At 32.5% G+C, this 21,966-nt stretch overlaps 1 long non-coding RNA gene across 1 annotated transcript in view; it reads left to right on the top strand.

Annotated features, from left to right (window-relative positions):
* Window positions 1–20,981, top strand: part of LOC122794734 — a 66,169-nt gene extending 45,188 nt beyond the window's left edge. Inside the window, exon 2 of the long non-coding RNA XR_006363682.1 lies at window positions 20,649–20,981. This is a non-coding gene — a long non-coding RNA (uncharacterized LOC122794734). The remainder of the gene's footprint in view (window positions 1–20,648) is intronic.
* The last annotated feature ends 985 nt before the right edge of the window (window positions 20,982–21,966 follow it).

The following is a 21,966-nucleotide window of genomic DNA, read 5'->3' as shown; positions in this document are numbered from 1 at the left end:
TGAGCGCAGCATGCCTCCTCAACCTCAAGCCAAAATCACCGACATCTTCTCTGTACCCGTCTGAAGTCAAACTAGGATGAAAGTGAAAGAGCAAATAGGTTGAAATGTGTTGCTGTACTCTATTGCTGTCAGCTGTACATATCATGCCTTTGTACCCTACATCCATATGATATCCACCTCCATACACATCTGATTTCAACTGAGAAAAAAGTGAAAAATAACACAAAGTAATTTGTTCCAACCTGTTGTTCCTGCACAGTACACTGCCCCAAGAAAAGCTGCAGTGGCTTTCTGTTCACACCTGCAAGGTGTGATTTTGGAGGAAAGTTAAAGAAATGACCACAATGTCCCTAGCCTCCACACAAATTACAGCAATCTCTGCACCCACCTCTGACTGGTGTAGTTTTAGACTAGGTGGGGCTCATAGCAGGAATGATGGCCCCCAGAAGCAGTGGGATTCTAGATGTTCTGAGATGCACTTTATGCTTTATTTTGTCACTACCAGAAGATTTATGTATGCACCTATCAATATTTTTTCCACATATGCACGCACACACACACACCATACTTTCTACAGGAACACACACACACACACATTCACCTGTGGCATGTATTTGGGGGGTGGGAAAAAACGAGAGCACCTGAAAACACACACACACACACGCACACACACACACCATACTTTCTACAGGAAAACTAGAAAAACATCAATTCACCTGTGGCAAAAAAAAAAACACAGCAATTAGGAGTACACACAACAGTCACAACCAAGAACTCAGACAGGAAGAAAAGAACTGTGAGATCGTAACTCTGTGCCACTGTCCCAATGATGTGATCCTTTCCCACTCATTTTACCTAGACCACCAAAAATAGCCATTTATTCTGTGCAGTGCTGATGTCTGAGAGTAATGGAAAGTTGAAATTATGGATAACTTGATGCTCTTATATACATTTCAACTTCCCTAACATGTACACAAGCATAAATCACAGCAATGTTTGTTTTACACTGCATTTGAATGCATTTAGGAAATCCAAATTAATCGGTAAACAGTTTAAGAAACATACTTTGAAATGTGTTTTCTCTTAGAATGATGCAAAATACTCATAACTAGATTTCCTAACAGAGAACCTGATTTCTGGATTTCCTGACAGAGATCCTGGTTTCCCGACTATCAGGAAAATTTTGTGACAGGTGGCAACAATGGATGTCAAGCTATTGAAACCTAACCTGCAGATTCTTCTTCTTTTTGTTTATCTATTTGTAGGAGGCAGAAATTACTTTTTCAGGAGTGACCTGGGAGTACTTTGAACACGTCTATGAAGATTATTATTTTAGTACTACAGATACTGGAAAACAGCAAACAAGTCACAGTTCTATAACCCAATTGTGAATGACATAAGGTACATTCTGGTAAAATAAAATGTGACGTACTTGAATTGTTTAACTTTCTAAAGATAGCAACTGGTTTAATCAAAAGAATTTAAGAAAAAACTCCAAAAATCACTGCACACTGTGTATTTCTGTTTTTAATTATGAGCCACCATTTCCACAATCCCTAAGGAAACAAAATAGACATGTTTACTGAAGGTCTCTTTTAGATGGCTTTCTTATGTACAACTGAAAAAAATATCTGCAATACACTTGTAGTTGTGTAAGCCATTTCTCAAGGAAAGTAGTTGCTTTGGGCACTTTAATGACATCACTCACATCTCACCTTTCCCCTCCAGTCGAAACACGTCATGCTTATTTCCTCTTTGTTGCTCTGACATTGCTGCAACAAGACCTTTAGCCCCCAAGGAGTCAGATATCCTAGGGCATTTCCTAGCAGGAAGCACAGAACATGCAGTAACACATTTTTGTTGTATTTCACCAGCATGTTTCAGTCCATACTTCATACTGCAGATTCAAACACTACTGGGGATAAGCTCATGCAGGGCACTGAAGAGCACATGCAGATTTACATCAAAATTTAATAAAGGTGAAGTAACAGGCAGTTTGTACACACCATGAGATATTTATATAGCTCTTATTCTTAGAGATGATAAATGGTCTTATTATTCATAGCCAGCTGTGCACAGATATAAAGAAACTAAAAACAGTGGACTAGATCAGACACTGAGACAAAGCTTTCACAACCCCTGCTCACTCACTGTGCAATATTGCATCCGATTTAATGGAGGAGACAACTGAGTTACCCTTACAGTGGTAGTGTTTAGAAAACAGTGTGCTGAACTGAAATGACAGCATGACCTGTGTGCTGATGTGTTTATGTTTTCTTTTTGTTACTGTTTTAGATCAGACTATAATTTACTTCTGTCCATCTCAGACAAATTTTGTATCTCATGATTGCATGATACTGTTTGCATAGGTAATAGCTTTTGTCCTCATTATGACAATAAAGAGATCAGTGTGACCAGCCTAAATAACCATGTTAGTGTACTTCTGACAAATTAGCAGTATTATATTACAGCTCCTTCACTATAAATAACACTTAGACCTTTTATTGTCCTGGTTTGTGCACCTGAAGTCTGCTTAAACAACTGGACAGTTGCTCTATATTGCAGTAACATACATGACAGTTTAAGCACATATGGGCAGTATATATCTAGAAATATTTCTTGGGACCCGAAAGAATCCCACCACAGGCAGTAAGAGCTGCAGCCAGAAGGGGCTGTTTCTGTGATTGTGGAAAATGTGATTCAGAGACACATTAGCCACAATGAGAAGTCCTTGCTATCAACTAATTTGTGTGACTCTGAATTCAGATAATCAACACTTTCTTGTCATAAGCATGTCTGGCAGCCCAGTCATTGCATTGCTACAGGCAACCCCCTCAGTCATTCTCCCACACACACATACAGACATTCAAACATGCACACACTAAAATACATATCACTATACATACTACCTGTCACTTGAGTGGAGAGAACATTCCTGAAACATCCTGTTATTCCCTACCCCTCTTAAGTCATGGATTATTACCATCAGTCAATACTAGACATTAGAGTTTCATTCTTATGGTTCAGAAAGCGTAATGAGTAAATCTGTTGATTTTTTAAAATTAGATAAGTTATGATAGTATGGATAGCCTGATTAAAAAAAGTTATTCCAGAAATAAACACTAATACATTCCTACCTGCAAACAAAAATTTTTGTGTTTGGGTGGTTTTTTTCGTTTGTTTGGGTTTTTTGTTTTTTTGGGTGCAAAAAATTAAAATTTTTAGTTTTTGGTGGGAATAAGGTCATATTCTCAAAAAAGAAAGCCTTTAGAAAAAATGACGTGTTTAAAAACCTTCATTATGTTTTTAAGAACTTAAAGAAGGGTGGAAAAACATTTGAAAAAGTTTTATTATAAATTGTTTTTTTCCCTTTTTAACTTTTTAAAATAGGGAAAAAGGGCCTTAGGAAAAACAAAGATATTTTTTATCAAAAATTTGGAGAAAATTTAGTTACATTTTGAAAAAAATTTATAAATTGTAAATGTTAAGCTGAACAAGGGATAAAAAGTATAGAGTGTTAAGAATTAAAGCCATAAAAGATAAAGGCATTTGAAAAATGTTTAAAAAAATCAAGAGATACCCAAGATGGAGAAATACAACTTCAAACCAGAGGAAAATTTTTTAAAAATAGTGGAGTCGAATAGGTTTTGAAACATAGAAATTTCCCAGAGGTGAGAATTTTGAGATTAATAAATAAAACCTAGAAAGTAAAAAGAAAAAGTGTACCAGGGGCAGAATTTATGGATTGGAGGATGTAAAAAACAAATGTAGGGTTTTTAAATATAAATTGGCCTGAAAAAAAGTTTTGAAGGGGCAGATTATCACCCCGAACCCTTTTGTTTACAATAGCCCCGTTTCTAAAATCAAAAATGAAGGAGGGCTGTTCCCCAGCTATGTTAAAACTAAAGCAAAGAAAATTTTGGGGGACAATTACCAGTTTTACCCTTTAAATGCCTTGGAGGCTTTAAGAGCCCAACCATTAAATTTTAAAAAAGTGTTTGGATGATGTTAAATAAAAACAAAAAAGAGGTTCCTCCACATGGTAAATTGGGGAAATAAAGGGGTTTGGGTTTTGGGTTTTTTGTGGAGGTTTGAAGTTGGGGTGTATTTTTTGGGGGTTTGGGAGTCACCCTAGGAGAAATGAGCAAAAGGGTTTGTTTTGGTTGGTTTGGTGGGGGTTGGGGTTTTTTTTCTTTTGGGGGGTTTTTTTTTGGGATTTTAGGGTTTTTTGGGTTTTTTTGGGGGTTTGGGGGTTTTGAAGGGGGGAAAATTTAAAAGTCTTTTTTTGAGCAAAAAAAAAAAAAAAAAAAAAAAAAAAAAAAAAAAAAAAAAAAAAAAAAAAAAAAAAAAAAAAAAAAAAAAAAAAAAAAAAAAAAAAAAAAAAAAAAAAAAAAAAAAAAAAAAAAAAAAAAAAAAAAAAAAAAAAAAAAAAAAAAAAAAAAAAAAAAAAAAAAAAAAAAAAAAAAAAAAAAAAAAAAAAAAAAAAAAAAAAAAAAAAAAAAAAAAAAAAAAAAAAAAAAAAAAAAAAAAAAAAAAATCAAAATAAAAAAAAAACAAAAAAAAAAAAAAAAAAAAAAAAAAAAAGAAAAACAAAAAAAAAAAAAAAAAAAAAAAAAAAAAAAAAAAAAAAAAAAAAAAAAAAAAAAAAAAAAAAAAAAAAAAAAAAAAAAAAAAAAAAAAAAAAAAAAAAAAAAAAAAAAAAAAAAAAAAAAAAAAAAAAAAAAAAAAAAAAAAAAAAAAAAAAAAAAAAAAAAAAAAAAAAAAAAAAAAAAAAAAAAAAAAAAAAAAAAAAAAAAAAAAAAAAAAAAAAAAAATTTTTTTTTTTTTTTTTTTTTTTTTTTTTTTTTTTTTTTTTTTTTTTTTTTTTTTTTTTTTTTTTTTTTTTTTTTTTTTTTTTTTTTTTTTTTTTTTTTTTTTTTTTTTTTTTTTTTTTTTTTTTTTTTTTTTTTTTTTTTTTTTTTTTTTTTTTTTTTTTTTTTTTTTTTTTTTTTTTTTTTTTTTTTTTGTTTGTTTTTTTTTTTTTTTTTTTTTTTTTTTTATTTTTTTTTTTTTTTTTTTTTTTTTTTTTTTTTTTTGTTTTTTTTTTTTTTTTTTTTTTTTTTTTTTTTTTTTTTTTTTTTGTTTTTTTTTTTTTTTTTTTTTTTTTTTTTTTTTTTGTTTTTTTTTTTTTTTTTTTTTTTTTTTTTAAAAAAAAAAAAAAAAAAAGGGGAAAATTTTTTAAAAAAAGGGGGAAAAAAAAAAAGTTTTTAAAAAAAAAAAAAAAAAAAAGGGGGGGAAAAAAAAATAAAGGAAATGGATGAAAAATATATAAGCTAACAACTGGGGCTTTTTTTGGGTTTTTTGAAAAAAAAAAAAAAAAGGGGTCTTAATTATGTACCATGCTATATTTTTAATTATATGTTCTTTAAAATATTTTACAACTTCAATTAAGTTAACACATCATTTTAAATGCTGCCATATTAGAAACAGGAAGATAATCTTCTCTGGTCCTATAGCACCATGAGCATTTTTTATTTGTATTTTTGTATCTCAGCTCCAAATTGTTTTAATATGTCATTTAATTTCAGGACACTATGAATCTCTTGGAGAATTTGAAAAAAGAAAGACTGTTACCCATAGAATCTTTATGTGGTAAAAACTTTTAACAGGGAAACAAAAAAGAAATTCATGTACAATTTTGAACAGAGGTTAAAAGAGAGACTTTGAAAGTGCATTTGAAGACTTTATGTAAAGAAGTACAGGACAGTGTAAAAGTTTGTGACAAAAGTGATTTATGGAATGATGGATGAGTTTGTAATACTGTATTAAAAACAGAGAGAAAATATACATATATCAAGCATGATAAATGTGGAGGGAAATAAGGGTGTTGGAAAATACTGGGGACAATCCAATTTTTTTTTTTTGTGGAAAAGGACATTTGATAAGTAACTGTGACAAAAGAAAATGTATTTGTGGTGAAATGGTGCATGATACAAACAAATGAGATTTGAAATGTTATAAATGTAGCAAAATTGGGCATTTGTGGATGGATTGAAAAATGAAAATAAGAATAAGGAAAAAGAAAGAGAATAAAATGAACAAAGAGAAGTCATTTTAGAACTAGTGGAAATAGAAGAAAAAATAGATGAGAAAAAATAGAGGGCATAGAAGAAGGTTCTGAAACAGGTGATGAAGACAAATTGGCAGGTAGTAAAATAAAAAAGAATTCTATTGGTAAAAGAGCAAAATCAGCAAAGGAAAATGTTAAAGGAAAATACAAAACAAAGAAAGGAAATGGATGAAAAATATATACAGCTAACAACTGGGGCTTGGTATAATGGTTAAGATGTTTGCACAAGGGACAATGTGATTCTCATCTTTAGAGAATTTGGCTAGGCTTAGAATGGCCTATTAAGAAAGTTAGCTTAGGAATTAACTATGAACTTTTGAAACTATGAATCTATGGAAAAGGAAAAATGAAAAATTTAGTGTTTTCTATAAATGCCAATAGTATTAAGAATATAGTAAGAAGAATATGAACTTTGGAATGGTGCAGTACATTGATATAGATGTAATTAGAATTCACAAGCTTTTTAACAAATGAAAGATGACAAAAAGAGAAACTATGGGGAGGAAAAATAATCTGGAATATGGGAAATGAGAGATGTTCTTGAATAGCTGTATTCTGTAGGAATACAGTAAAGATATTAGATGCAACTTTAGCAAAAATGGAAGGTTAACCACTGTAGACTTAAAATGGAAAGAACAAGTACATAGAATTATAACATTATATATTTATACTAATTGTAAAGAAAGCAAAAGCATATTTAATCAGATTTTAGATTATGTAGTGATAAATATGAATATGATAACAGGAGACTTTAATTGTGATTTAAGAAGCAAGCATAAAAAGAAAGGAAATGAAGTTATAAGATGTGGTAAGTTAAAACATTGGGACAAAAAGTCATGGACTTACAAAAGGGATATGTATAAAACTGAAATGGATTATTTTATAGTATCAGCAGGATTAGTTATAGGAGAAAAGGAGGTAGCTGAAACACAAATTTTCTGATCACTTTGCAATATGGCTATTAATAAAGGAAATAAGAAATATATAAATATAGACAAAGTAATAAAAATGATAAATGAGAAACCATGGAATGATGAAGGAAAGAAATTAGTAATATAGTTATGGAAAAAATATATTACTGTGAGAACATTTTATAAAAATTGGTCTTTGCAGTGGCAGTATGATGTGAGAAAAAGAAATATAAAAATTTAAAGTACTTTGACAAAAAATAATTGTATGAAAGAAGTCAAGAAAAAATAACAAGAATTGCTATATATAAACACATATATTTTTACAAGGAAAAAGAGAAGAAATATCAAGTTACTTAAGCAGACTAGTAAAGGAAGATGGTAGTGTAATGAGAGAGAGAAAATGTAAAAGGAGAAACAGAATTCACGAAAAGATTGTAAATAGTATAGTATAATATGTACAAGAACTGTATAAAAAAGTAGGTAGGGAAAAAACATGGAAAGTAAAAAGGTTAACAGAAAAAGAGAACAGAGTTGAAAAAGGAAATGTCTTTAAATGAGCTAAAGTATTAGGACAAGTAAATATAGATTTGGCTGCAGGTCAAGATGGAATAGGCTATGAAATGTATACAAATATAAGAAATTGGCAAAATGTTTTTTAAAGATTTTGAATAAATGGTTAGATGAAGGTTTTATGTATAAAGAGTTGTGTAGTGGAATACTTAAATTCATATGGAGGAAGGAAGGCAGAAGACAATTAAAAAACTGGATACCAATAGTACTGAACAATAATGATTGAGATTTGAAACTAAAATGGAAAATATTATCGAAGATAGGATATATAGTAAAAAGGAGAAGGGTTGTCAAGAATGATTAATGATAGAGAAATTGTGGATGATATTACGAGTGGTGCAGTGGTTAATGTTATAGCCTCACAGAAAGATGTTCCCTAGTTCAATTCTCGGCTGGTGTACTTTCTCTGTGGAGTCTGCATATCCTCCCTGTGCTTGTGTGGGTTTTCTCCTACATTCCAAGGACATGCATTAGGTAGATTGGATGCTCTAAATTGGCCATAGGTGAGAGTGTACATGCAAATGTGTGGTGTGGAAGAACTACTGCCACAGGGCTAGCAAAAATCATGGTAGGAGACCTGATTAAGGCATTTGATACAACTGGACTTGAAATCCTATGGATAATAATGAAAGAATTAAGGTAAATGAGAAAGGAAATTATGTATTCAAGTGTATAGTAATAATAAACTAAAATACTTGTAAATGGCTGGTTAAGCCAAGAGGTACATATGAAGAGTGGTGCATGGAAGAGATGTCCAATGAGTTGTATACTCTTTGCATTAGTTATGAATGTGCTAGTATGTGAAATAAATTACAAAATGAAGGAGGCGGGTTATGTAACACCTAAAGGGTTAAGAATTCCAATTCTGTTAACATATGGAGATGACCTCATAATGTTTACAAAAAACAACATTTGGATAAAAGTAGTAATAATTTGCACAAATGAGTGTCTAGAGGTGATAGGAATGGCTTTAAATAAAAGAAAAAGTAAAGATTTAGGTGATGTAAAGATGAGGTATATATTTAACAAAGAAATGTCTGTGTTAGGTATAACATTTGGGAATAAAGATGTTAAGTAGAATTCAATGGGAAAAACAATAGAAGAAATAAAATAAACCTGTCTTTTCTGGTGAATGTATGAATTATCATTCAGAAAAATGTATTTGATAAATTTACTACTAATGGGAAGAGTAGCAGACTTAGCAAGTGTATTTATGTTGCTAGAAGTATTTGAAAAGGAATTATTGCATATATTTTTTCATACCTATGGGGTTCTAGATTAAACCCAGTAAAAAGGAGAGTTTTGCATCTAAATAGAGGAAGGAGGTTTAGGGTTAATTAAACCACTGCTATATGCTGCTTCATTAAATTTGCACAAAGTATTAAAAAGGATAAATGAAAACGGTGAGAGATTAGTAGTAAAACTATATAGATATAAATATGATAAAGTTTGGGGTATGATAAAAAAAGAGTAAAGAAAGAGTGCATAAATGAAGAAATAAAATGTTACCAAAACAATTTGTGGAATATAGACATTGATGATATAGAAAAAGAAAAGTATTGTATAAGAATGTAATGATAAAACATTACTATGTAAAACCATGGGAAAATCTAACAGATGAAAAAAAAATAAAGCTATAAAGATACAGAGCAAATGGTGTAATCAGAAAGTAGATTGTCAAGATTTTTTTGTGGAGACTGGTACTAGATAAATTGCCAGTAAAACAAAATATGCCATTTAAAAATAAAAGTGATAGAATATATTTACATTGTCAAGAAAAAAAACTAGGGAACATATGTTGTGAAATGTAAAAGAATAAAAAAGTTATGGGGAATCTATGTAAAGAAAATTAGTTATAAAAGTGGATAAAATAAACATAGATATGATTAAATATGGATTTCATAAGAATAGAAGTGAAGAATATGTTGAAAGAATAGATAAGTTATTTTATCCAATATGGGTTATATGGAATGAAAAAATAAATGAAATTGTTTAATGTTAACTGGCTTTTAGCAACAATATTAAGTAAAATTAGATGGTGGTTATGGAAAAAGGAGTAGGGGGTCTAATAGGGATGAAAATGTAAGAATGTAAAGGAAATCATGCATATATGTAAATATATTTATATATCTATATATTTGCAAATTTGTAAATATGCAAACATGCTCTAAATAAGAGTTCTTTTTGTATATAAATAAAAGACCCCTACTCTTTTTGATACGTGCCATGGGATCTTTTATATCCACCTTAGCTGCCACCAACTCAAGCAGACTCAGGAGAGCAGCACCCTTGTTATGTTGAATTTTAGTGTCAGCAATCAATCTACCTGGTGTGGGAATAGAACCCCACAGCCTTCTAACCAAAGGCAAGTGTTCTACCTGTTGAGGCACTGACACTGTTTTGGGGCATTTAACTTCATGCCTTAAAGGCACATATGGCTGGGGAAACCAATAGCCACTGGAGGATAACTCTTTAACAACATGCCTTAAGGACACTTAGAAAAGAAAAAGTGATGTGGGCTGGAGGACCCCTTGGCACCAGGGATACTTTAAATAGTATGCCTTAAAGGTAATTAGGATTTCAAACTCTGCACCCTCCCCACAGAGGATATTTGTCATATATGCCACCAACAGACACAAGGAAATAATATGAGGATAAAAACTAAATACAAAAGAGAGAAAGCTTTCAACCCCTGCACCCCAGATACTGAAAACAGCAACATTAACCAACTGTGCTAATTGCTAAGTTAGTAAACATAATGAAGATCTTGAGCATTAATCAATCCCTGCAACAATTCGTAAGTCACATGTGAGGGGGACAGGTCACATTTAAGCATACCTCTCAACTTCGTAAAATAAGAAAGCTAAACAAAGACAAAATTAATAGTGATACAAAGACACACAATGAGAGACAGATTGCAGTTATTACTCATAAATTTAGAAAGTTACTGGAATAACAACATTTGCATTGGCATGCAATTACTGAAGGATATGAAGTCTGAAACTTTAATGTCTAACATTAATGAGTGAGTGTAATAATTCATGATTTATGAGGGCAGTGAAAAATGTAAGAGGAGACATTGGGGATATTCTGTCAATTCAGGAACAAGAAAGGAGTATGTAGTGTGTGTGTTTTACTGTGTGTGTGCGGATGTGTTTTACTGTGTGTATGTGTCTACAAGAGTGAATTGGTGTGTGCCTGTGTCAATGCGATGCATGGCTTCACTGTGTTAACTACCTCAGGAAAGTGCTGATCTGCACTCTCTGTAATTAATACAGATTCAGAGACATGCAAATTAGCTGATATTGAGGGCCTCCTTCATTACAGCTAATGTTTCTCTGAATCGCAAAATACTGCATCAGGGAAATAGCCCCTTTTTACACCAGTTCTTACTGTGAGAAGTGGGCCTGTTTCTGAATCCTTGAGAATGTGTTATTTCAGAAGACTATATAAGTATGTATGCATGTATCTTTAAGATGCTAATTACCAATAGGTTCTGATACTATTTATATTGTGTGCCAATAAATATTTTATCTGCTCAAGAAGGCAGAAGCCATAGCACTAGGGTGTAAGATAACAATTTTGTCTGTTTTATTTACAGTTTTATGACAGAAGTGTGTATGTAATGAATGGCAATCTCTGTCTGCAGACATTACACTTTCAGTGTCCCTTAAAAGAAGCTCTTTACTGCCAAACTAAAAGCACCTCTCTGACTGGCTATAGAGCTGTACAAGCTGCAATATGCCTGAAATTTTGTTCCTTTAAACCTATAGCTTCTCTAATAAAATCATGAGTCTCTCAAACAAATACAGGTATAATTTCATGTCCCCAGTTACCAATACCTCACAACCTATCACTGCCATACTTTCTGATAATATTCATCTAGTAGAAGTCTGCAGTGTAACTGTATATACAGCAAGTCTGCAAATGACATCTGGTTTAAGGACTTTAGTATCAAATTAGCAGTTATCACAATAAGTGTCAGTTAATACAAAGTCGTCTCATTCTCTATCACCTTGATATGCATGTAGTTTCAGACATATGGCTAAAACACAAGAGCAGTGATAATACAGCTTCCTAGTCCTTGTTAGAATATCCTACATGCTGATCAAAATCATAAGTCATGGAAAGAATTATCATGGAGATGATCAATAGAGATATAGTAAACCTCCAGACACTGGACCCAACCCAGTTTGGTTTCATCAAGGGCAGATCATGCCTACTCAACCTGGTGGACTTCATTGAAAAGGTCACCAAAGCAATGGATGAGGGCAAAATTGTTCACACTGTCTACCTTGACCTGGCCAAGGCATTTGACACAATACCCCACTCGGGCATTGTTGACAAACTCAAGAGGTGAGGTACAAACCCATATGTCACCCAGTGGATAACCAACTGGCTCACAGACAGGACCCAGGAAGTTAGAATTGGGGAGTCCACCTCTACAAAGAGGCCAGTCACAAGTGGAGTCCCTCAGGGATCATTCCCTGGACTGCTCATTTTTTACATTACTTCTCAGAAGTCAAGGCCAGTGTTAGTCATCTCTGGCTGACAAATTTGCAGATGACTGCAAATTAGGAGCCATCATTGAATCTTACCCTGACACAAATGTTCTCCAGGAGGGGCTGACACAGACAAACAACTGGTGTCAGAGTCATGGACTAAAACTAAATGCCAAGAAATGCATAATATTATCCTTCAGGAAGTCATCCATCCCTGGTAGCTATCATATTGACAACACACCCCTTAGAGTTGACCCAGTAGTCAGGAACTTAGGGACACATGTAGATAGTAATCTAGCCTTTGACCATCACATTTCTACAGTGGTGAGGAAATCATTCTATGTTGCACAACTTATAAACAAAGGTATGGCATCTAAGTCCAAGGAAGTCATTGTCCCACTGTATTTGGCATTCATCAGACCTATAATTGAGTACAATGCCCCCCTTTGGTATGCACCTAACAAGGCATATCCAACAAATGGAATATCCACAGAGATTCCTCACTAAAAGAATACAGGGCATAAGTAATATGTCCTATGCAGGCCACTTCAAGGCCCTATCCCTGTAATCTGTCTCCTACAGGCTTTTGAGGGGACATCTATGATTGGCATGCAGGGAATTTTCAATCCCACTCTGATGGATCTCCTGCTTATTCACAAAACAAACAGTACTAAAAGTACCCATTCAAAAGACTTAAACCTTGCCTGTGATATAAATAGGACATGCTGGAGAGATAGGTATGTATTCCAGAGATTACCCCGTCTATGGAACAGCCTCCCCATCCACATGAAGCAGAGTTCCTCCCTAATCCAATTCAAGTGCAACTTGAACAATTGGATAGGAAACTTATCAAGGGCATCAGGACTTGTCAGAGATTTGGGATGCATAGCTAGGCTTAAAAAGACCCTTGTGGTCGTTAGCCTAGTAAACACTTATGAACCTATAATGGCACTTGTGGTGTTGCCATACTTTCAGAAATGGTCTCAAGCACAGTGTGTGTGACTTCCCAATTTCCAAATAAACTCCATGGAGTATATTTGGTAATTTACTTTAATTAATCAATAAATGTATTTATTTTCTTTTTAATGTCCTCTTTCATTCAACAAGGTATGGCCCATTTTCAGGAGGGACTCGAGGTGGCATTCATAATGGATCAATGTTGCCTCACCAAAGGAAATTTAAAGTGAAAATATGACATAATTAAATTGCCAAAAGCCACATTCATTAAACCTTGTTCTTTTTTGTACAGGCACCCCTATGCAACATCCCCAGTTTTGGGAAGATACCTCCTACACCCTCCAAACTTATGTATGCCAACTCCATGGGAGCACAGCAGTGGAGAAAAGTAGAAAATTTAACACTGAAAGTATCTTTCAGCAAAATGACTTTGAAGTATCAGCCCTCATTGACACTGTGTTCATATATACATATCGCCTTTCATGATGACCATGAGAAATTTTACAGACACTGAGAAAATTCCTTTTCCTGTTTTATGGAGAGAAAGCTGTTGGGAGGGAAACAATGTGTGAAAGAGTTGTATGTAAAGGAGAGGTGAATTCATCATTAACTCAGCCACACTATGTAACTGATGTGAACTGCATGCAGGGCTGAAAAAAGGGGTTAATAATTGAACTACAAGCTGACACACTGCAATACTCAGAATTTCTGTGGTTAATGGATATTGAAAAGTGAAATGACAATGTCTCATGGAATAACATTTACACAAAAGAAATTGTCACTAGAAGATGAAATCTGAAGAATGCCATGACTGAGAATGCTGGTGTGGTAAAACCAAAGGATACAATAATAAGAGCTTTGCAAAAAGTTAAAAGTCACTAAAGTGCTGTAAGGTCAGTATGGAGATGAACTTGATTTCTGTAAAGAAAAGGAATAATGGCATTACCAGAATTTCTATTTCTTATGCAGCAGAACTCAAAGGAGTCCAGAAATAAGGCAACCGCAAACATGGGCAGGAATATTTACAGGGAAATCTGATAAAGGCATTAGATTTCATTTCACCACACATTCATTCCATAATATATATATAGCATATCAACCAGTGCTAAAGTGACATGTGAACATTTTCAATTAATGATATTCCTTGTAGCAGAGTTTAGTAAAAAATGACTATGATCTCTGGGAGTCTGATATTAATGACTTTAGCATGCTGCCAAAATGAAAACTGCTACTGTAGTTTAGGACTGACATTCACAAAATGATATAGAGGTGTATGTAAAAGAAAAATGTGTTGATATATACATAAAATGACTTATGAATGTACTATATGGACTTAGGGATGGGAGGTGAAGCTCATTCTGTGTATTAAAGATAAGAATATATGTCACTTATCAAATGTGTAGCTATTATAAATGGAAACAGTTGAATACTTTATTAGTGGAATCAACCAAATGTTTGGTCTTTATTTTTTCTCATAGGAATTTTTCCCATTTGTTAGTAGAATTCCCAAGACAGAGGTGTGTATAATATGGGGAAAATGGACACAAACATATTGTTTTGTAATGTAAAAAGTGCGAGAAGAATGACATATTTGCTTTGATGCGTGAATGTAGTAGAAGATAATGTAGAAAAAATGTGTTCAAGAACAAAATGTGCAAAGCATAAAGAAGATGAATCTAATATGTATTGGGCAAAAGCAGTAAATGAGCATGTTACATCAGATAAAGAGACTGGGCAACATGAAAGTGATTTAGACAGAGCTATTTGCTTTTTGAAACACACAGCAAAAATATTTTAGAAGAAAATGAATACGACATTCTGGTCTCAGAAGAGCGAAGTGAAGATTCTGGGGAATACAAGAAAAGGGGAAGAAATACTAAAAGAAAGTGTGGTTATAAAGAAAAACAAAACAAAAGCTTTATAAAACCAAGCTTTGAGCTGCAAAAGGAAAAAGATCATGGAAACTTTGTAGCACTAAATGTAAACAGCCCAGAGAATGATCTTAGAAGGCTGGTTGCCTTAAAATGGTGTGAACAAATTCTGAGGGATATAATATGTTTATTGTATATAATATTTACTACAGGGAAAAGAATGAATTATTTTAAGTGTAGGGGAGCAAATAGTTAAGACCTTTGGACCTGATTATGCTCTTGGATACGTGCGTTAATTGAAAATATTGATATTGAAATACTTGATATGATGGTATTTAGTACAGAGAGTAGATATGAGAACAAATAGCTGTCCCATGAGAGCCATAACTGTTTAAGTACCTGTTAAGGAAGTAGAGGATTTGTTTGAGGATATAAAAAGTTGTATGTGTGAAAGTTCTTGATATTTTATGTGTAGTTTGAGAAAGAGATCAAAAACAGTTAAAGATGTTAAAATATAGGAAGTGATAGGATGGTGAGGGTTAATATTAAGCAGCAAGCATGAATAAACGTATTAAAAAACCTATTTAAAAAGAAAACTAGATTATGTGACTTATTCATAAAAACAGAAGAAAATTACAAGTGTTAAATCAGGTAGCAGTTTTTTTCATATCATTATGCAACAAAGTTTAATAGGCAAAAATAAAATGGATTCAGAACTGGGAAATCTCAAGAAGGTTAACAATGGAACATAAATAATTGGAAAAAATGAAGGACATGGCATAATCTCTGCTGAAAGAGCATATATTAATGAAAGGTTTCTATGAAAATTGGACTCTATTTGGATTCCTTTTAAGGCAAAATTGAAATAAAAATAAGTTATTTGGAGATAGAGAACTAATTAAGAAATAAAGAAAAAAGTAAATATTTTAGTGTATCTTGTGGAAAAAATTACAGCAAATGGAAAAGTAGCATTTTAAGTGAGATTAGATGTGTCGTAGGAATGTGGAGAAGATGAAAGACAGTAAAAATCAGATATACTTTTTAAAGGGAAAAAGATAATAAAACTGCTACTATGAAAATGACAATAGTTGCAAATATAATAGAGACAATATTAGAACTGACAAGAGTAAAATAAAAATAGATATAAGATTAAGAAAAGAATTAGAAGTATACAATGGAGGAGTTGGATATGGTATTAAATGTGGTGGATGATTGGATGGTACCAATAGAAGACTAAGTTGCATTTTTATAACAACTGTCTCAAACAGATAAAATACTTTTTTTGCAAGTATTAAATGAATGGCTGAATGGGACATTGGAAGCATTGATATGTAATATAATTGTGAAATGTATTTACAGAAGAAAGGAATGAAAGAAGATAAATTGGTATCTCATAGCTTTATGCAACATTGATCATAACATAATAATGAAAAGAAAGACTGTCAAATGTGTTTTATTTTGTTAATGTATTTATGGAATGAAAGTGAGAACTGAATAGAATAATGCTGATTATTAATGAAGTGGTAGACAGTAATATAGGAGAAAGAGAAGGATAAACAGGTATACAATGTCAGTTGTAAACAGACATAGATGATGTTAAGAGCCCATGGATTTGGGGGAAAAATAATGAATATAACTAAATATTATATGATAATTTGTAGATATGTTTTTAGTAGATGGTTGAGTGGAGAAGAGATAAACATGGAGATATGCTTAAGACAAGACTATCTCATAAACAATATATTTGGTCTAGTAAAACTATTTCTGAGAAAAGTAAAGAAGTTGAAAGAAGAATGGTTGGAGATATTAAAAGTAATACATTCACTGGTAGCATTGGCTTATGCTGATTATCTCTATTAATAGGAAGGAAAAAGAATGTCATTAAGAAGAAGAATTGTTGCAGAAATGGAAATTAATTTAAAAAAGATGACCATAAGGGTATGCAAAAATCTAATGTAGGAGAAATTCAGCTTAATGAAACAGATTTCTGACATTAGGAGTAGTATATGGAAAGCAAAAATGTAGAAATGTTATGGGAAGAAAAGTTAATGAAGATAAATCTTGATAAATTATGTGGTAAAGTTTTCAATTTTTTGTAAAGAAGGTTTACTTTGTGAATGGAACATTCTTATTAGTTAAGAAGTGTATGTATACTTACAAGAAAAGTAGAAAGGGAATTGATACAAGTAAGATTTCAATGTATGTAAGGTTGCAGACTGAACTCTGGTAAAAGTGGTATCATGAATAATAAGAAAGGTAGGATGGATTTGTTGCACCTTGGGGTGCACTTAACTTCACTTTACATGCATTATGTGTTCAAGTAGTTTAGAAAATGAATGTTAGGTAAATTATTGCATAAGAAAAATATGAATATTTGAAAAATTATTTACAAGGGAACTGGAAGGGAGAAAATAATGAAACGTGATAAGGTATATTTATTGCAAAAAAAGTGATATAAAGGAAGTATAGATAAGTTTTATTATGTGGATGGGAACATTTAAACAAAACTAGAAAGATGGGGGTAAGAGAGAGAATGAAATGTTTTAAACAAGGTTATGAATGAGAAGTTGTTGTAGTGTTTGCCCTTAAACAGACGGCCAGTAAATGTGATGGAAAAGACTTACTGGAATGTGGATACTCTTACAGTAGCTGTGGAGATTGAGTGCATAGAGACACTTGTGAATATTTAATGGATGTTTCAAATTGTCAGCTTATAATTTTAGTTTCACTCTGGGCAGACATGATGGAGAGAATGGAATTTGAGAACTAGAGACTAAGTGATCCTAATAATGCTACTGATTTTCACCAAGCAGCTGAGAGGGTTCAGAGGTGTGGAGAAGACAGGGCTGCTGATAGTGATGTCAGTGGTAAGGGATCATGTCCAAACTGATGTTTAGGAAGCTCAGAAGGTGCATTTTTCTTTTGCTGCATTGATTGACACAGGAATTTGGCCTCCAAACCGTCAGGAAAGAACAAATGTTATCTAACTTTGATATATTGTGCAAAATGTATTTACAACTTACAGTAGTTTTTGATTCAGCACATTGTTCCACTGGAGTTTAGACTTTAATAAATTATACATTTAGAGATTTGGAATTTCAAAGAGTAATGGCAAACTAAACAAAGGTTGCATACATGTATTTGTTTTTCAGACCAGAGACTATTTTAGATGTATACATAATAACTGTTTGTAATACTATCCAAGACTGTTTATTTTGTCAGAAAAAATCTTAGATAAATGTAATATATGAACTGGAAGCTGGGAACCTTCTGTGAACTTGCATATTACCAATAATAACCTGTCATCTTAGCAATGTGATTAATATAAATGGATGGAGGGGAGTGGTAAGATACAGAAGCCAACCTGCCAAATGTTTTATTTGCCAGAATGAGTAAGCTTTGGCTAAAGACTGTCCTAACAGATGTTGTACTTGTTGGAAAGAGATATGGTATTTAGGTGGTAGTGCAAGCCAAAAATACATGAGGTATGGGGACAGAAAGCATTTGGGTGTAATTGTCATGTGAAAAGATTATATGAAAATGTGACAGTGAAGATGAACAAGAACAATTCACGGAAATGGTCCATTTTATTTTGAACTGGATGAGATAGAACACCGAGAAAAAAATAGCACTGTGTATCACATAGACACTGAATATCATAAAAATCAGTACAGTATCTTGCAGAATTCTGAGTATGCATTTACAGGGGATGATTCTGAGAAACAGATAACACTGATAAGGAATGAAGCAAAGAAAGGAATTGGTCAGTAGATACATGGGTCAGAAAGAGAAGGAAGACAAAACATAAACACATATCAGGAAATAGGAGTTGTGACTTTGTGTTTAGGCAACACATAAAAAAGATAGGTGCAAATGACTGGGCTAAAAACTAGTATAATACTTTCAATATATATTTGACTTCTTTTTCAACTAGAAAGATATATTAAATCATGCAGTAGGGGGAGACTAGTATTTTTGTTCTTGCTTAGATGAATGTTCATGGGTATTTCAGTGAGGACTGTGCATAATGTTGAAGTAGTTATATGAGGATGGGGTGGAGGGGAGATTATTGCATATTGATTGAAAAAGTAAGGGATCAGGTAGTGAGAAAAATAATTGATATGCTCCTGTTGGTGCTGGGAGAGAGGTTTAAAATGTTAGACACACTAAGAAATTATGTTAAGAATACTAATTAGAAGTGTTCTTTGTGATTTTATCTGTAGTTTCTAAACAAAAACAGTGAAGAAAAAAATGTTGATTTTTGTTTTAGAATTACTGGTGTAAGGATATGATGTCAGAGGGGTTAGGAACCTTATCACAGAAGTAATTTAGCCACAAAAAAGAATTATTGATGAAGTGGTGGAAAAAAGTTATTTGAGTATAAGGCTGTGTTTGATACTATAGGTGGAGGGAAAGTGAAAATAGGGAAGAGAGTATTTAAAATAAATTCTGAGGTATTGTTTTATAAAAATTAGGATAGTTTAATTTTCTGTGGTTTGACCATATGAGAATGAGGGATTTTTAAGAGATTTGGTGGACTTGGTGTTTTCAGCAGTGAAAGCAAGAATGTATATGCTTAATCTGGAAAAAAACATATGCTGAGAGAGAGTCTTGTAAATTGAATATTTTTTGTTGTTGCTAAAATATGATACTGATTTACTATGTTGGTTAGAAGTACAATATTTATTTGATAGACAACCTTTATAACAGTTTAATAACACTTTGTTAAAACATTCAACATTACTTATCATTCAGCCACTGTTTTGTACATTATATGATTTATTTTAAAACTTGGTTTAAAAATTGTTTTGCTTATTTCACTCTCAAAGCTTAGTTTCTGGGTTCATCACTGTGGTTCTTTTGGTGTGGAAAAAGTCTCTGATTCTGCTTAATACTCAGTTAAGAATTTAGTCAGTAATCCTTCTCTTCCAGACTCACAGTATCTGTGAAGCATTCCTATATCCTTTCATTATGGTTACTCATTGTAGAAATAACTGCTTACCAAAAAGGTAGCAGTGTCTCAAGCATATATACAATACTCTGTCTTTGCAGGTTATTGTGTTAACAGACGCAAAGCAGTTTTACAAGTGGGGATACTAACTCATTAGGTATTAGCACTTTTGGATGGTAATGCAGCAACATATAATATTGTAGAGAACTCTATATTAAACCAAGCAGTGTCCACATTCTCCACCAGTGTAGTATAGTATATGAACATGCTGGATATACTGTTCCATAAAAGAAATGTATTTCTATATACAGTCAAACATAACAATAAAATGAAAACAGGCTTAACTCTTCAGTAGGAAAACATCCAAATTATTATACTTCTGGTTGCATGTCCAACTTATGTTCTAAATGTCATAAAGTATCTGTTGTTTCAGGATCCCTTCCAATAATATTTCTATTTGGCTTCTTCTTCTTGACCTTGATATTCCCTGTTTATGAGAAAATATCCTTGCTATGTTGTCTCTTCTTTTTGTATGATGGTCCTATGCACAGCTTATTTCTGGACAAGTATGTGAACTCACCCAAAAGTGCCCCAGCATTACAGCCCCACATATTTTGCAGCAAAGTGTGTTTGCATGTGTAGACAAGAGAGTGATAAATATCTATGTTATATATAGAGATAGATATTGAGATAATACAATTAGTGCTGCTAAAGCTCATTTTAGACAATGTGCAGTGATTGCTCTTTTTTCCTGCTAATATTAATTGTCTTTCACAGGTTATGGAAGAAGCCCATGAATGTCTGGAAAGAGTGCTGGAAAGTGCAAACCTCACGAAAGAGTGTAATGAATATGTGAAAAAAATTATTATGGAAATGGAATATAGCATTTCAGACCGCTTCAGTTTTCCCAGAAAGAGAGATACGAGATCTAAACAATCTGAACATATTATAAACAAAGGAGTTTTGAAAGTCTATTACAATATTGTGACTACATTCTTACGAAAATGCAATTTTTCTAACCTGACTACAGTCCAGCAACTTAAAGACCTACAGGTGTACAAGGAAATAGAATACCCTTTATTAATTAAAAGTATTCAAACTGGTTTTCCAGAAAAATGGAAACTGATGAAACTGAAAAAAATGACGAAACCGAAACTGATGAAACTAACAAAACCAAAACTGACAACACTACGAAACAGAAACTGACAAAACCAACAACACCACAACTGACAAAACCAACAAAACTGAAAAGTATTCAAATTGATATTCAGGGAAAATGGAAAACTGACATCCCATCAGTTGTTGAATATATACAGCTCAATGAAAAAGAGTATGGAGATAAGATTAGAAGTCTTGTAGATATGGCCAGCAGTTATATGAAATGCTGGTTCTATGGTAATGAAGCCTTTCTTATTCTACAGGGAAACATACGTGAAGTACTGACACGGCTCACAGAACAACATCTGTACATAGATCCTGTGGCTTTGATCTATTGGCTGGAAAAGAATCCTGATGGAAAGGATGATATAGAAAAAGCTCTGTATGTTATCAAGAAAATGTTTATTATGACAGGGCGTGGCCAAGGATGAACACAGGATAGCAGCAGATTTCTTCAGCTCCACCAACATAACTACATTAACAGGAAATTATTACTTCAAAATTCAACTAATGGAATAATTTTCTTTCTAAAAACGTTTGGAATATCAGTACCTTGAATAATATCCAAAAAAGAAAGAAAATTTAACTAATTTTCCTGTCAGAAATCTTTTTGGAAATTTCTCTCTCATCACTTCTGTTCAGAATGAGTTCCAGCAAGGCTAACAGTCAGGATTCCAGCATTAAGAAAGAGCTTCAGACATTATTATCAACTATACAGCAACTAACAACTAAAATGGACAGACTGGATGTTAAAATTGATAACTTTATAGAGAAAACCACAAAACAAATGGATGTGCTACACCAAGATCTACAACATCAGAAAGCTCAGATTACAGGTATAGAAGAGACACTTAATGATATGGACAACAGAATTAAGGAAGAATAAATAAACACTGAATTCTTATTGAAACAAAACACGCACCTTCAATCCAAACTA

Source organism: Protopterus annectens, chromosome 2.part1 (genome assembly GCF_019279795.1).
Source record: "Protopterus annectens isolate FY-2018-M chromosome 2.part1, PAN1.0, whole genome shotgun sequence".
NCBI classification, from domain to species: domain Eukaryota; kingdom Metazoa; phylum Chordata; order Ceratodontiformes; family Protopteridae; genus Protopterus; species Protopterus annectens.
The sequence above is the reverse complement of the archived record's forward strand: the minus strand, read 5'-3'. Positions and strand labels throughout refer to the sequence as shown.